Source organism: Gopherus flavomarginatus, chromosome 6 (genome assembly GCF_025201925.1).
Source record: "Gopherus flavomarginatus isolate rGopFla2 chromosome 6, rGopFla2.mat.asm, whole genome shotgun sequence".
Classification (NCBI taxonomy): domain Eukaryota; kingdom Metazoa; phylum Chordata; order Testudines; family Testudinidae; genus Gopherus; species Gopherus flavomarginatus.
In genome coordinates this window covers 61,868,063-61,883,723 of record NC_066622.1, presented here as the reverse complement: position 1 = coordinate 61,883,723, position 15,661 = coordinate 61,868,063, and the positions used below count along the sequence as shown (strand labels likewise).

The 15,661-nt window shown below is 50.4% G+C and overlaps 1 non-coding gene across 1 annotated transcript; it reads left to right on the top strand.

Moving 5' to 3' along the window:
- Positions 1-3,521: 3,521 nt before the first annotated feature.
- Positions 3,522-3,603, top strand: TRNAS-GCU (transfer RNA serine (anticodon GCU)). The gene has a single exon. It is a non-coding gene; the product is annotated as a tRNA-Ser (tRNA).
- Positions 3,604-15,661: the final 12,058 nt, after the last annotated feature.

Here is a 15,661-nt window from a genome sequence, read left to right as displayed (position 1 = left end):
CTGCCTGAGCACTAGTTCAGCCCCACATTTTTGGGTGGACCTCCCACAGTGGGATCTGCAAAGCACTCGCCCGCAACACACACACACACACACACACACACACACACACCCCTCCTTTCTGGTGTTGGGAGGGGAAAAGGAGAAAGGACAAAAGAAACAAGAGACGAAGAGACAGGAGGGAGGGAGGGATGGAGGAAAAGGTGAAACCCGAATGTCTCCATGATTCTAAGGGACAAAATCCCAGGTGCGCAATAAAATTCTGCCTCCTTAACACGTGTTTTCCATGCCTAGAATTCAACTGTCACCAGATGGATCAGACTGAACAGGTTTCAAACCTCCAGAAGGCTCTTACCTTCTAAACAGGGATGGCTGTTTTCTAGTAAAATCACTAAAAGGGAAGGAGAAAACTCAAAAGAGGTTCCTCCTGGCACTCACGTCCGTGAACCCGAATACTCTCTCAGTCCTCAAAGAGAGACCTGGAGAAGGAGACTTGCTGAAGCAAAGCCACAGGGGTCTCTGAGATTTCCCTGGCCCCTCCCCCTGTCCTGCCTGGCTGATGTCAGCATCTCTCTGTGAGGTCACCACCCTCCCACCACCTTGGACCAATAGTCTGAGGTCCTGCAAAAGGCCTTTGTGATGTCACTGCCACACTCCTCCCTTGCTGTGCCAATGTCCTGCCCCTGACCCTACACTTTGGAGGTTTGAGCTACTTCCTGTGGATCACCCCACTCAAGGAGCGTTCGTTCTAGGCAGCAAGCTGGCTAGAAAGGAAAACATCAGACGCTGCTCCCAATGCTAAACTCAGTTTTTCAGAAATTAGTTGACTTTATGGCCAGAAGAGACATTAGAGCATCTGATCTGACCCCCTGCATTATCACAAGCCTCCTGTATAACACAATAGCTACTTTTGGGGCAAACACATTACAGAAAGGCATCTAGTCTTCATTGAATGATATCAGGAGATGCTGAATCCACCACTTTCCTTGGTAGCTTGCTCCTGTGGTGAATCATCCTCACTGTTGACTATTTCGGGCTTAGTTGTAACATGAATTTGTCTCTTTTCACCTTCCAATCATTGGGTCTTGTTATGTCTTTCTCTGCTCTATTAAAGAGCCCTTTAACACCCAATCTTTTTTCTCCATTAAGGCACTTCAACACTTCAATGAACTCACCTTTCAATCGTTTTTTGAAAAGCTAAACAGGTTGAGCTCTTTCAATAGATCACTAGAAGGCATTTTTCTCCAGCCCTCAGAACATTTGGTGGCTCTTTGCTGCCCCAGCTCCAATTTCAGAACATCTTTTTCAAATGAGGACACCAAAACTGGAGGCAGTTTAAAGGTTGTATAAAGGTTACATTAAATAGGTTGCAGAGGAGTTCTTTTAAAATTAAGGCTTTTGTTGCTAAAAATTTTGTCACTCAGGTGAGAAAAAACACTCCCCGAATGCCAAAATTTGAGCCATGCAAAGCAGCAGTGTGAACAGCGCTTCATTGGTGGAGCTGTGCCCCTGGTGACGACGCTCCTGCCCCTCGTTGTAGTGGTTTGGTTTTGTTGCGAGGAAGCTCTCTCCCAGAGATAAGGATGGCCACACAGTGCACCATACAACAGCACGGTTAGAGTGGCACAGCTGCACCGTGGTAAGGTGCGCAGTGTAGACACAGCCTCAGAGCTGGGGGAAAGCAGACAGGCGCTGAGGAGCACAGGGTTCAGACAGAGACATTCGTTAGGAGAGGAACTATTCACAGGGATTCTCTATAGCCTAGTAAGGAGGAGAGGATGGAAGATGATAATGTACAGGTAGGATCTGATCAGAAACAATGAAATGAAAGTCTCCCTCAATTACATTATGTAATAGAACACAGCTAAAATGGGACACATTTTATCAGTGCTTAAATACAAATGCTAAATGTCTAAGTAATAAGATGGGTGAATTTGAGTGCCTGGTATTGAGTGACGATATTGATAGAATAGGCATCACAGAAACCCCTGCACCCGCTCCTGCGCCCATGTGGGGACACTGACCTGTGTGCATGGAGCAGCTGGTATTGCTGCCCCCCACTCCTCCCTGGAACGCTGCTCCTCCAGGCACCCCTAGGGGCTGTGGGATGTGGGGGCAAGAAGCGAGATCATCCGAGCTCCCTGCATCCAGGTCACTTTCCTCGGCTGGGCTGCATAAGGGGAGGGTAGAGAGCAGCAGCTTCAGATTCTCCCCTCACAGCACACCCAGGTGGGGAAAGTGACCAGGACGCATGGAGCACATAGTGCTGCTCCTCGCTCCCTCCCAACCCTCTATGGGGCCACAGAGGAACGCTGGGGGCGGGTGAGCTGTATCTTTGTGTCACCACTTGCCCCTCCCCCCACAATGCTCCTCCACCGGGTACACGCAGGGAGAAATGTGGGAGTCCCCCCAGGAAGCTGTGTCTGACACTACACCCGCAGCGTGCACCTTTGCACTGCCGCATGCTGCCCGAGTGCCCCGGCTGATTTGGGACCCCTGGAAAAGTCACCCCCATGTCGGCCCTAGGGCTGGAGGACCTCCCACTCCCCTCTATGGCCCAGGGGCTACAGAGCTTCTCTGGTCTCAGGGCTGCAGTGTGTGTGGGGAGGAGTAAGTGAGTGAGCAGGGTGGGGCCAGTGGGGAAGGAGTGGAAAAGAGGTGACTGGTGGATGGGGCCATGGGTGGAAAGGTTCAAAGAGGGCAAGGCCACAGACAGAAGAGGGTTTGGGGCCATGGTTCTTGTGCTGGGGCCCCTGCACTTGTTTTCCCTTTCCCTGGGCTTTGGCATCATTAGCCCCTGCTTAGCGAGTAGGGTTCAGTGGTCCCTGTAATGTGGAGCATGACTCCTAGAGGGACACAGAGGAACATTCATGGGGGCACCTTAGGGTCTGAGCCAGTCCCCATGGAGGGCAGGGAGGGAGCACCACTCAGCCCCACTCTGTCCCAGCTCTTCCCCAACCCCACCCTCAGCCTGAGACTCTGGCTCCCAGCCCGGCCTCGACCCCTTTACACCTGTCTGCACCCCTCTCCCCAGAAAGCAACAGCCCCACTCCTCCCAGCCTCGGTTCTCAATCGTGGCTTCCAAGGGCCACAGCCATGGCTAAGAGGGCACAATGTGAAATGTCTGGGGACCACTGGTTTAGGGTGATGTCCTCAATCACTTCTCTGCAGTCCAATAAAAGCTATTCCTCACCCACCTAACCCTCCGTCAGGACAGACTAGGTATGTTCTGCTGCCCTTCACTCATACAGGAAGGAGAATAACATTTCATTGCACTCAATCCTAAAGTGATTTGTAACCCACCACCATCCCAAACTGGTCATTTTGGGGAAGCGGCCGCATCATACGCAGAGTAGGTGTGTCTGTGCAAACACGGTCTGTTCCTGAAGTCTATCCCAAGCTCCTCACTAGATGTGAGGGGGGAGCTCATTCAGACCCTGCTTATGCTTAGTATTTAAAAACTCCTGTGTCCCTATCTCTGCCGGCCTTAGATTTCTCTTCCTGTCCCTTTCAACGACAGCTCAGATGAGGTGACCGAGTGGTTAAGGTGATGGACTGCTAATCCATTATGCTCTGCATGCATGGGTTCAAATTCCATCTTTATCGGAAGCATTTAGTCTTCACTCCTCCTTTATAGACAACCATCTCCCCCTTTGGTACAATGACAGATCAAACAATGTTTCTTCTTGCAAACAAAAACCTTCTCAGAATCTAACCAACTCCCCCCGCTTCAAATAAAAAGTCTAAATCTCAGATTTCTAAAAAAATTCTCTAGTCCTGTATTTCTTAGTTTTTATCTCAAAAGGGAACATCCTCATAATCTCCCACAAACACCCTGGGACCTTCCAAAATAATTAAAATACCCCGATCCTGAGCAAGACCAAAACAGTGAACCAGAGCTAGTGTCTAGGCCAGGCTGTTCTGAAAGAAGCAACTCAAAAATATTTTTTTCTCCACTTCTCTTGGCAAAGTCTGACTGAGGAAAGAAAATTCCCCAAACTGAAAAACCAATACTCGTCTGTTTGGAGACTTTGATTTGAATATATTATTATTATTCTCTTCTGATTTATTTCGGTTCAGTGTTTGTCCTCCAGATGTGTTACCAGGTGTTGAGTTGTGGGGGAGAGAGGCCAACTCATGATGTCTCTTCCCCTCTTTCATAGTTTCCTCCAACTTGCTAGGAAGTACCTTTGCTAGGATGTGAGTCAAGCAGTGTCCATTGTCACTGTGCTATCTCGGAGAAGTCTGCATTGTACACAGTTCCTGGGATAGATCCTTTGGAGTGTGGATCCCTTCTAATGGGCCAGCAGCGAGTCTGGCTCCTCCATTGTCACACCTGAAAGGCTGGTGGTGGGCATTTCTCAACCTCATAATATATCTCAGTAACACAGAGCAAACTTCATAACTTCCCAACCAATGCTACACACACAGTCCAACACAATATTAGTGTTCAACACATCAAGACTTTTGAAATGATACCTCACCAGGCAGACTTTGTGCAAACCGTATCATCATTATATGAGAGTGGTGAATATGGGGCTTCCAGGTAGTGCTTTGAGAACAGCGTGCCACACCAGGGCTGACATTGCAAGGGAAACGTACTCGTAGAGTCTATCTCTCCTGGGATAAAGATGGCAGCATGGCCGGCCTGGGCCATCTGACTTGGGCCCATGGAGCTAAAGCTGAGGGGCTAAAAACAGTGGTCCGGATATTTGTGTTCACACTGTAACCTGGGTTCAGAAACCCTCAACCCTCCTGGGGTTTCAGAGATTGGGCTCAAGTCCCATCTGTCTGCACTGTAATTTTATAGTCTTGCAGCCCAAGCCCCATAAGCCTGAGTCAGCTGGCCGGGCTTTGAGGCAGGTGCCCTGAGTGTGTTAATCGCAGCGTAGACATAACATTAAGCTATGTCTCCAGTGCAATGAAACACCCACGGCAGGCCCAGGTCACATTAATCAGGGTCATGCGGCTTGGTCTATAGCAAAGTTGTAGTGTCCGTGTCTCGGCTCAGGCGCAGTCCGCTGCTCTAGTAGCCCAGAAGGTCGGGAGGGAGTTTAGCGAGTGGAAGTGGTAAAACTGCATTGCGGGGACTGGACCACTGACCTACCAGCTCTTAACACCCAAACTTCCAGTAACTCTATTAGCAGTGCCTGTGAGTGTAGTTTAAACCATAAGAAAAGCCACACTGGGCTAGACCAAAGGTCCATCTAGCTCTGAATCTTGTTTTCTGACAGTTGCTAACACCAGGTGCCCCAAAAGGCACTCAGCTAAGCACCACTAGGAACTGAACCAAGGATCTCCTGTTTACAAAACAGGTGTTGTAACTAGCTAAGCCATGGTGCCTGCTGTTACTTAAAGCATCATGTCTGCCCACACCTGACTCTGCCAATCCCCATTGAGCCCTGATAAACTTTTATCGTGTTTGGATTCTGTAAAGCAGAGGAGCAGGGGAAGGTTTACTCCCAAAGTGTGTGAGTGTTTATTTGGACAAGTCTACGCTACAAAATTAGGTTGGTGTAACTACATTACTTAGATGTATAAAAAATTTACATTCCCCCAAGCAATGCAGTTATAGCAAATCAATGCCGGTGTAGCTAGCAGCTCAGCTGTCAGAACGTTCTGGAGCTATGAAAGGGGAGGGGCCCAGCCTTTGTAGCAGGAATGCAGGGCAGGTGAGTTCACGGCGGGCATTGTGGGATACTGGAGGAGGCTAGTTATGGTGATATAATGAACAGCAGCATTTACACTGACAATTTGTCGCTTTAAGTTTGCTGAAAAAAGCTCTAGGCCTCTTGTCAAGGTTGGGATTGAGGGGCACTGGGAATAGGAGGGCTGTGGGTTGGGACAGAGGAGAAGGGTGCTGACCGAGGGAGCGTTGTGTGTTTTTCACACACCTGATGATAAAATAACTTTGTAGTGCAGACCTGGCCAAAGATTTAAATACACACAGTTTGCAAGGAAAATGTCACCTGCTCCTCTGCTTTGCAGAATCCAAACACATGCAAAGCTTGTCAGGCCCTGGTGGGAATGGCAGGGAGTCAAGTGTGCACAGACAGTGCCCTTTCACAACAGGCAGGTACCATGGCTTAGCTGGCTAAAGCACCTGTTTTGTAAACAGGAGATCCTGGGTTCAACTCCCAGGGGTGCTTTGCTGAGTAGCTCTTGAGGCACTTGGTATTGGCTACAGCCAGAGGACAAAACACAGAGCTAGATGCAGCTTTAGTACAGTATGGCTGTTCTTATGATTTAAATTATGCTCACAGGCATTGATAATAGACTTACTGAAAGTTTGGAAGTTAAGAGCTGATAGGTCAGTGTTCCAGCCCGTCACAGATGACCCCCTCCCTCTGGGACAGGGGCAGGTCTGAACTCTCACACCAAAAGGCTCATTGTGGCTGCCAGAATCTGTGGGCAGCTCGTTTAGTTAACACCAAGGGATGAGTCCTGCTTTGTGCACCATGAGTGAGAATGAAAATCCTAAACTACCCTTTGAAATAACAAATGCATCTGGACGTGTCATTGTGCCTGCCCCAAAGCAGATAGAACAATGGAGAAATGCCATGAGTCCATACTTCATTGCGGTTTTACCATTTCCACTAGCTAAACTCTCTCCTAACCTTCTGGGCTCCAAGAGCAGGGTACAGAGCCTGAACCGAGATACGTACACTGTAACTTCACAGCCCAAGCTGCATGACTCTGATTAATGTGACAGGGGCCAGCCGTGGCTGCTTCATTGCACTGTAGATGTAGCCTAATGTTATGTGTATACTATGATTAAGACACCCAGGGCACCTGTCTCAAAGCCCGGTCTGCTGACTCAGGCTTATGGGGCTTGGGCTGCAAGACTCAAATTGCAGTGGAGACATATAGGCACTAGATTTGCCTTTTTCCAATCACCCGAGACCTCCCCCAACCACCACAAGTTTTCAAAGATAATGACCAACGGTTCTACAGTCACATCTGCCAACTCCATCCGGACCCTCAGATGCATTAGATCTGGAACTGAGGACTTGGTCATGTCCAGCTTTTCTAAATAGTCCTTAATCTGTTCTTTCACCACCGAGGGCTGCTCACCTCCTCCCCGTACTGTGCTGCCAGTGTCTGTGAAGACCGAGGCAAAAAAAGCATTGAGCACTTCAGCTTTATCCACATCATCTGTCACTAGGTTGCCTGCCCCATTCAGTAAGGGGCCCACACTTTCTCTGACCTTCTTTTAGCTAACACACCTACACAGAAATTGACTTGGAAGCCAAACAAAATAAGTTACTTTTGAAATACAAATCATTCAAATCAACACTGGATCAGTTTTCTCCTCTGCTCTATCTCTCACACACATTCCCCCACCCCATCCTTTGGAGTCAGGTTTAACATCAGGACATTTTAGGCCAAGGGGGGTAAACTACATCAAAGAAGCTTTTCAGGATTAGCCCCCAATTTCCTGTATTACTAACAAAAAGCTGGTACGTTCCAGTGTCGGGTACTGGCAAGAGTGGGTACGCTGTGCCAGCCTGGCCCGGCTTCCCCAAGCTGGTGATCTAAGGGGCCCAGGGCTCCCTGCAGAGGCCAGAGTCCTGGGCCCTTTAAATGGCCGCCTGAGCCCCCCTGCCAGAGCTCCGGGGAGCAAATCACTGTTGTGGAAGGCTGCTCTTGCCTGCGCTATAAACATAGAACAGGGGGGGCGGGAGCTTCCTTACAGTGGGGGGGGCACCGTTGTCCGCACTGTGGCACTCCCATGACACCCCTTTCTCAAGGACCCACACTCACACCACCCCTCCCCCAGAGGCCACACCCACAGAAATCCTCTTCCCCCCAAGACTCCACCCTTCCCCCCACTCCATCATTTGTCCTAACAGCCAGTAAAGAGTGGTGGGGCCATGGCCCTCTAACCCCCTGTTCCAGCACCCCTGACACACAGCTAAGCAGGCAGCAGTGTGTGTGTGTCACAGAGGCTGCTGTGCTGAGCTGATCCAGTGAGGAAAGCAGGGGCTGATGTTGGGGCTGTGCCCCTCCCCCTGCCTCAGGACTGGTTGCTTGCAGCAGCTGTCTTAACTTAGAGACAGTGTGCCCACACAGTCACTCACTCTTCCCCCCCCACACAAACACATTGCAATTGAAAAGCAGCTGGCAAACTAGTAGGATTCCCATGGAACAATGGGATAGAGAAACCCGCATCATGTGATGCTGTACCAGCCTGTGAGGCATTTCAAACCTTTCCCAAAGCACCTCCAGCCAGTTGCACAGCTACCCACAATGCACTGCTATCTTTGGCCATCCAAGAGTCTAGCCTGGATGTGCTCTGGTAACACAAGGGGCATAGTGTGGACATGCAATAGCTGTTTAATTGAAACACTTTAAAGCCACATTACCCAATAGTGTAGACACAGCTTGAGAGTGGGACAAGACTCAGCTCTGTTGAAACTGAAGAACCACAACTTCCTTCGGAGTTGTCAGGATTTGAACCTGTGCAGGAAGACCCCAATGAATTTCTAACCCATCATCTTAACCACTCGGCCGCAACTACTTGCTTGAGATTTGTTTCTCACTACACTCCAGTTCTGTTCTCACTGAGTGATCAATTCCAGTTGTTCCCTCAGACCAGCTTCTACAACTCACACACTGCTGTGCCATTGTGTAAGTGTGTCCCTGGCTGAACTGCAAGAATTCCTGCTCATTTCCCTTCTGGCTGGAGCATGAGGAGAGTGTGTTTGTGGTCAATGACGTTCCTGTAGATTGTTGTCCATTTCCTGCCTTGATCATTCAGACAGTTCCTTTACTATCATATCCCCAGCACATCAGTGATTGCAATAGCAGGGGGCAGGTTTTCTCTGGGGCACTGAGCTTTGTCAGGGGGTTGGTGGCTCCTTTCTTTCCTCACCCTGGAGTAAACTCAGCTTTTTATTCCATCCTTGATGTTTCAAGGAACAACAACAGATGACCGAGGAAAGAGGTGGACAAGGCGGGCCTCAGGTGAGGGGCAGAGAGGTGCAAGTGGTGGGCAGGGCCGGTCTCATGGGCAGGGCAAAGAGGTGTGGGTGGTGGACAGGGCAGGTCAGGGCAGGGGATAAAGAGGTGTGAGTGCTGGGCAGGGCTGGTCTTAGGGGAGGGGGCAGAGAGGTTTGGGCAGGGTGAGTCTCAGGGGAAGGGCAGAGAGGTGGGGGTAGCAGGTAGACCTTGGGGGTGGGGGTGGAGAGACACAAGGAGGCTTTCGGGGAGGAGAGGAGTGAGCAAAAGGTGGACCAGCAGGCCTCAGCCAAAGAGAAAGAGCAGGGGTGGGAGAGTGGCCAAATGGGAGTGAGAGCAGAGCAGAGGTGGGGCCTCAGAGGGAGGAGAATGAGTCAAGGGGGTGGAGTGGGCAGGGCTGCCCAGAGGATTCAGGGGGCCTAAGGCAAAACAATTTTGGGGGCCCCTTTCATAAAAAAAAGTTGCAATACTATAGAATAATATATTCTCATGGGATCCCTGCAGGGCCTGGGGCAAATTGCCCCACTTGCCCCCCCTCTGGGTGGCCCTGCTCTCAGTCTCTCCTCATAAGTCCCCTGCCCCCTAATCATTTTTGTTTCCCTCCCCTAGACTCTCTCCAATTTGTTTCTGTAGTGGAAGGGCAAAAATTGGTCGCAATGATCCAGAAGGAGGGGAGGGATAGCTCAGTGGTTTGAGCATTGGCCTGTTAAATCCAGGGTTGTGAACTCAATCCATGAGGGGGCCACTTAGGGATATGGGGCAAAAATCAGTACTTGGTCCTGCTAGTGGAAGCAGCTGGCTGGACTCGATGACCTTTTCAAGGTCCCTTCCAGATGTGGCCTCACCACTGCTGAGTAGAGGGGAATAATCACTTCCCTCAATCTGCTGGTGATGCTCCTACTCATCCAGCCCAACATGACCAGTTACCAGTATTGAATGCAGACCCAACAATATTTGATCAATTGGTTACTGTCCATTCAGGAGGTTCTTTCCTACCTATTCATAAAGAATGAAGATGCTCTAAGCAGAGGGGAGAGAGCTGTTCTCTTCATGGAGTTAATCCATCTCCCCAAGAGGTGGTAGCTATGTCACTGGGGGAAGCTATGTGGGTGGGTGTGCAAGCTGTGGTGTCTACATGTATCTATAAGTTTAATGAAACCCCATTTTTAAAAGCACTGTGGTCTGGGAAGACAACAGGAGATCTCCGAGGCAGGGCGTGTCCTTCAAAATCATTAAGATCACTGACTTACCTCCACTGCTGTCATGGGGGTGTAGCTCAGTGGCAGAGTGTTTGACTGCAAAATAAAAGTCCTTGGTTCAAATCCTATTGGCACCTTATAAACCTCTTCCTTCAACAAAAGTAATGGTATTTCCTTTATGTTCAGGCGTTCCACTGAATAGGGATCCCTGAAATGAATGGAAACACTCAATATTTTCCTGTGCAAATGCATAAAAACCTAGCAAACATGTGCCTCCACTGAAATCAGTTCCAGTTCTCTAAAGGATTAAAGAATCTCTATTGAGGTTGCAGGAAAAAACATCCCAATGTGTAGAATGAATAGTAAATATGGCAGGCGACCAGCTTGGTTTAACAGTGAAATCCTTGCTGATCTTAAACACAAAAAAGCAGCTTACAAGAAGTGGAAGATTGGAGAAATGACCAGGGAGGAGTATAAAAATATTGCTCAGGCATGCAGGAGTGAAATCAGGAAAGCCAAATCACACATGGAGTTGCAGCTAGCAAAAGATGTTAAGAGTAACAAGAACGGTTTCTTCAGGTATGTTAGTAACATGAAGAAAGTCAAGGAAAGTGTGGGCCGCTTACTGAATGAGGGAGGTAACTTAGTGGACAGAGGATGTGGAAAAAGCTAACGTACTCAATGCTTTTTTTGCCCCTGTCTTCACAAACAAGGTCAGCTCCCAGACTGCTGCACTGGGCAGCACAGCATGGGGAGGAGGTGACCAGCCCTCTGTGGAGAAAGAAGTGGTTTGGGACTATTTAGAAAAACTGGAGACCAGCACATGTCCATGGGGCTGGATGTGCTGCATCTGAGGGTGCTAAAGGAGTTGGCGGATGCGATTGCAGAGACATTGGCCATTAACTTGGAAAACTCATGGCGATCGGGGGAGGTCCCGGATGACTGGAAAAAGGCTACTGTAGTGCCCATCTTTAAAAAAGGGAAGAAGGAGGATCCGGGGAACTACAGGCCAGTCAGCCTCACCTCAGTCCCTGGAAAAATCATGGAACAGGTGCTCAAGGAATCACTTCTGAAGCACTTAGAGGAGAGGAAAGTGATCAGGAACAGTCAGCATGGATTCACCAAGGGCAAGTCATGCCTGACTAACCTAAGTGCCTTTTATGAGGAGATAACTGGCTCTGTGGATGAGGGGAAAGCAGTGCATGTGTTATTCCTTGACTTTAGCAAAGCTTTTGATATGGTCTCCCACAGTATTCTTGCCAGCAAGTTAAAGAAATATGGGCTGGATGAATGGACTGTAAGATGGATAGAAAGCTGGCTAGATCGTAGGCTCAATGGGCAGTGATCAAAGGCTCCATGTCTAGTTGGCAGCTGGTTTCAAGTGGAGCGCCCCAAGGGTCAGTCCTGGGGCCGGTTTTGTTCAATATCTTCATTAATGATCTGGAGAATGGTGTGGATTGCACCCTCAGCAAGTTTGCAGAAGACACTAAACTGAGAGGAGTGGTAGATATCCTGGAGTGTAGGGATAGGATACAGAGGGATCTAGAAAAATTAGAGGATTGGGGCAAAAGAAATCTGATGAGGTTCAGCAAGGACGAGTGCAAAATCCTGCACTTAGGATGGAAGAATCCCATTCACTGTTACACACTAGGGACCGAATGGCCAGGCAGCAGTTCTGCAGAAAAGGGTGAGCTGGGGCAAGGGGGCTGCCCGCACCGCAGCAGATAACCCGCGGGGGGCACTGGGGAACTGCTTCCCACACCAGCTCACCTACCTCCCCTCTGCCTCCCTGGGCCTGAGCAAGAAGCCGCCGTTTGCTTCTCAGCCTTCCCAGCCTTCCCATGTGAACCGTCATGGGCAGGGGTTTCAGGGGCCATCAGGGGACAGGGAGAAGGGTGGTATAATGGGGCAAGGGTCCCGGGGGGCATCAGGAATGAGAGGAGAGGTTGGATGGGGCAGCAGGGGACAGGGAAGGAGGGTAGATGGGGTAGGGGTTCCCGGGGGGGCATCAAGGAACATGGGGAGTTGGATGGGGCAGGAGTCCCAAGGGGCAGGGGTGGGCCACAACCCCCACGTGGGGGGAGGAGGGAACTGGTTGTTAAGATTTTGGCAGTTCATCACTGGCCAGGGGTGTTAGGCTGAGGAGGCGAGCTGGTGGGCAATGGCGGGGTGTGAGTATGTGAGCCAGGGAGGAGGGGAACAGAGGTGAGCAGCGGGCAGGTGAGCTGGGGGAGTGGGGGTCTGAGGAGGGAAGCGGGCGGGCATTGGCAGGGGAGTCAGGTGAGCTGGCGGTGGGGGAGGAGAGCTGAGGAGGCGAGCGGGTGGGCAGGCAGGTGAGCTGCGGGGGCTGAGGCGAGTGGGTGGGCAGTGACAGACAGGGCAGGTGAGCCAGTAGCAGGGGAGGGGGGTTGAGGAGTTGAGCAAGGGGCTGAGGAGGTGAATGGTGAGTCAGTGGCTGACCTGTTCTACTGATCTGCTCTGGCTCCCAACCCCGCGCCAAGGGTTGCAGCTCTCTGGAGGTGCTGCCTTCCACGCCTTCCTCAGTCATACCTCATTCAGTCAACAGGGCAACTGATTACCAAGTGGGGGGAAGATCTTATTCTACTTCTAGCAAAGAGATAGTTTTCTTTTACCTTAATTACACTACCTTAGGGGCCCCCTATAACATATTAGCAAGGTTCATTACCCCTGTTTTGGCAGGGCGGTGCTGGGGAAGGAGGGTTTGTTTCCACTAGGCGGGCGGCACTTGGGGGGGGGATTGTTTTGGGGGGCCTGGGCGGCGCTGGTGACATTGTTTTTGCAGGGTGGGTGGTGTTGGGGGGGTTGTGTTTCGGAGGGGCTGGGCGGTGCTGGGGGGCGTTCTGTGAGGTTTCAGCCCTCAGCTGTTTTCTTTGGAGTAATATTGCCCTTGCCACTTTACGAGTTATGCAGGCCTGGACTAAACCACAGCGTCGGGAGTCAGCATTCACGTATCCTGCAGTCTGAACTTGGAATCTGATAAATTCCCTCATTGGCTAACATTGTTTGCCCAGCATGGAAGTGCTCCTTGTATAATGAGTCAGCCAGATTGGGACCCATAGGCATGTAGAGCAGGTCTCCAGTGTGGATTTGAACTGTTTGATGAATAAATTACCCTGTACTAATTGCCAGGATGTTTGGAAGGAGAGTTAAGCCTATTGTTTTCTCAGGCCGAAAGGCTGCTGGAAATGTATAAGAACCTGGGACACGATCCTTCTTCATCTCAGATCTGCTTTGGGTTTCAAGAGGGGGAAACCTTAAGCCTCAAGGATTGAGATCCCCAGTCGTTGACTGGAGCCACCCTGAATATGGAAATTGGACTATAACCTATGGACTATTTCTAAAAGGACTTTTGGCAACTACAAGCTCATCTCTACTGTGTATTTGAACCTCAAGAATTGAATTCAAGTCTATATGTCTATTAATCTTTTAACCAACACTATCTCTCTTTTCTTTTCTAATACATTTTAACTTAGTTAATAAGAATTGGCTATAGCATGTATTTTAGGTAAGATCTAAGATATAATTTAACCTGGGTATGTGGCTGATCCTTTGGGATTGGAAGAATCTTTTCTTTTATATGATGAAGTAAGATTTTCAGGAATCATCATCATATCTGACAGGTGTGTCTGGACGGAGGCCTGAGGCTGGGTACTTTAAGGGAACTGCGTGGTTTAAACTTCTAAGTAACCAGTGAGGTACTACAGAAGCTGTTTTGTGCTGGCTTGGTAAATCTAAGTTTTGAAATAACCACCAGTATTTGGGATTTGTCTGCCCTGTTTTGTTTGCAGTTCACCCTGATTGAGTGACCTGAGCTGGCTCCCACAGGCAGCACCGTCATACCTACATCCAGGCTGTAGGGGTCCGGGGGATTTTAGGGGCCTTGAGGTGCACAGATACCTACATCCAGGCCATAGGGGTCCCTGGGGGGCTTAAAGAGTTTGAGGGGGACACAGATACCAATCTCCAGGCTCTAGGGGTCCCAGAAGCTTAGAGGGTTCATGAGGGGCACATATTCCTACATCCAGGCTGTAGTGGTACCAGGGGGCTTTGGGGATTAGTGGGGGGCAAAGATACCTACGTCCAGGCTGGAGGCATCCTGGGAGTCTTAGGAGATTTGTGGGGGCCCAAGATACCTATGTCCAGGCTGTAGGGGTACCAGGGGGTCTTAGGGTTTCGGGTGGATACAGATACCTATGACCAGGCTGTATCGGTCCCGGGGGGGTTAGAGGTTTCATGAGGGGCACAGATATCTACGTCCAGATTGTAGATGTCCCCGAGGGGGGGGGGTTAGGGGGGTTGTCCAGGCTGTAGGGGTTCCTGGGGGGTTAGGGGGTTTCTGAGGGGCACATATTTCTACGTGCACACTGGAGTGTCCCAGGGGGCTTATAGAGTCTATATGGGGTACAGATACAAATGTCCTGGCTGTATAGGTCCCTAGGGGGCTTAGGGGGTCTGTGGGGGGCACAGATACCTAAGTTCAGGCTAGAGGGGTCTCCAAGGGTCTTGGGTGTTTGGTGGGGGGCACAGATATCTACTTACAGGCTATACGGGTCCCGGAGAGGCTTAGGGTCTGTCATGGAGTGTGGGGGAGTAGGGTCCTGCACCCCTCTTCCTGGGACTCACAGTGACTCTCAGCCAGCCAGTAAAACAGAAGGTTTATTGGACAACAGGAGCGAAGGATACAGCAGAGCTTGGAGGTACAAGCAGGACCCCGCAATCAAGTCCTTCTGGGGGTTCAGGAAACTTAGTTACCAGTTTGGGATCCCCTGAATTCCAACCACCCAGCCCAAAACCAAAACTAAACTAACCCAACTCTCCAGCCGGCCCCTTCCTGTGTCCAGCTTCCCAGGCAAAGGTGCTGACCCCCTCCCCGCTGCCTAGCTCAGGTTACAGGCTGAGCACGTGTCCGGTCCTAAAGTCACCCACTGCTCTCCCATCCCCCACAGACAGTCCCTACTCCATCACAGTAATGCACAGAGCATTTCCTGCATGGAGCAACAGTGACACCGTGTGGCCACACAGGGTAATGCACAGAACATTTGCTGCATGGTGCAACAGTGACACTTTGTGGCCACGCAGGCTAAGGCATTCTTGATTTTCTGAATGGAGGTACAGTGACACTGTGTGGCATGCAGGGTAATGCACAGAGCATCATGCCTATGTAGAGGCTGTAGAGATCCCTGGGGGGCTTAGGGGTCATGGGGGGGCACAGATAGCTACGTCCAGGCTGGAGGGTTCCAGTGGGCATTAGGAGCTTCGTGGGGGACACAAATATCTACGTCTGGGCTGGAGAGGTCCCTGGACGGCTTAGGGGGTTGTGGCGAGCACAGATACATACTTCCAGGCTGTAGTGGTCCCTGGGGGTTTAGGGAGTTGGTAAGGGGCACAGACACCTACGTATGGTCTGGAGGGGTCCCTGGGGTCTTAAGGGGTTGTGGTTGCGCAGATACCTACGTCCCAGTTTTAGGAGGTCCTGAGGAGCT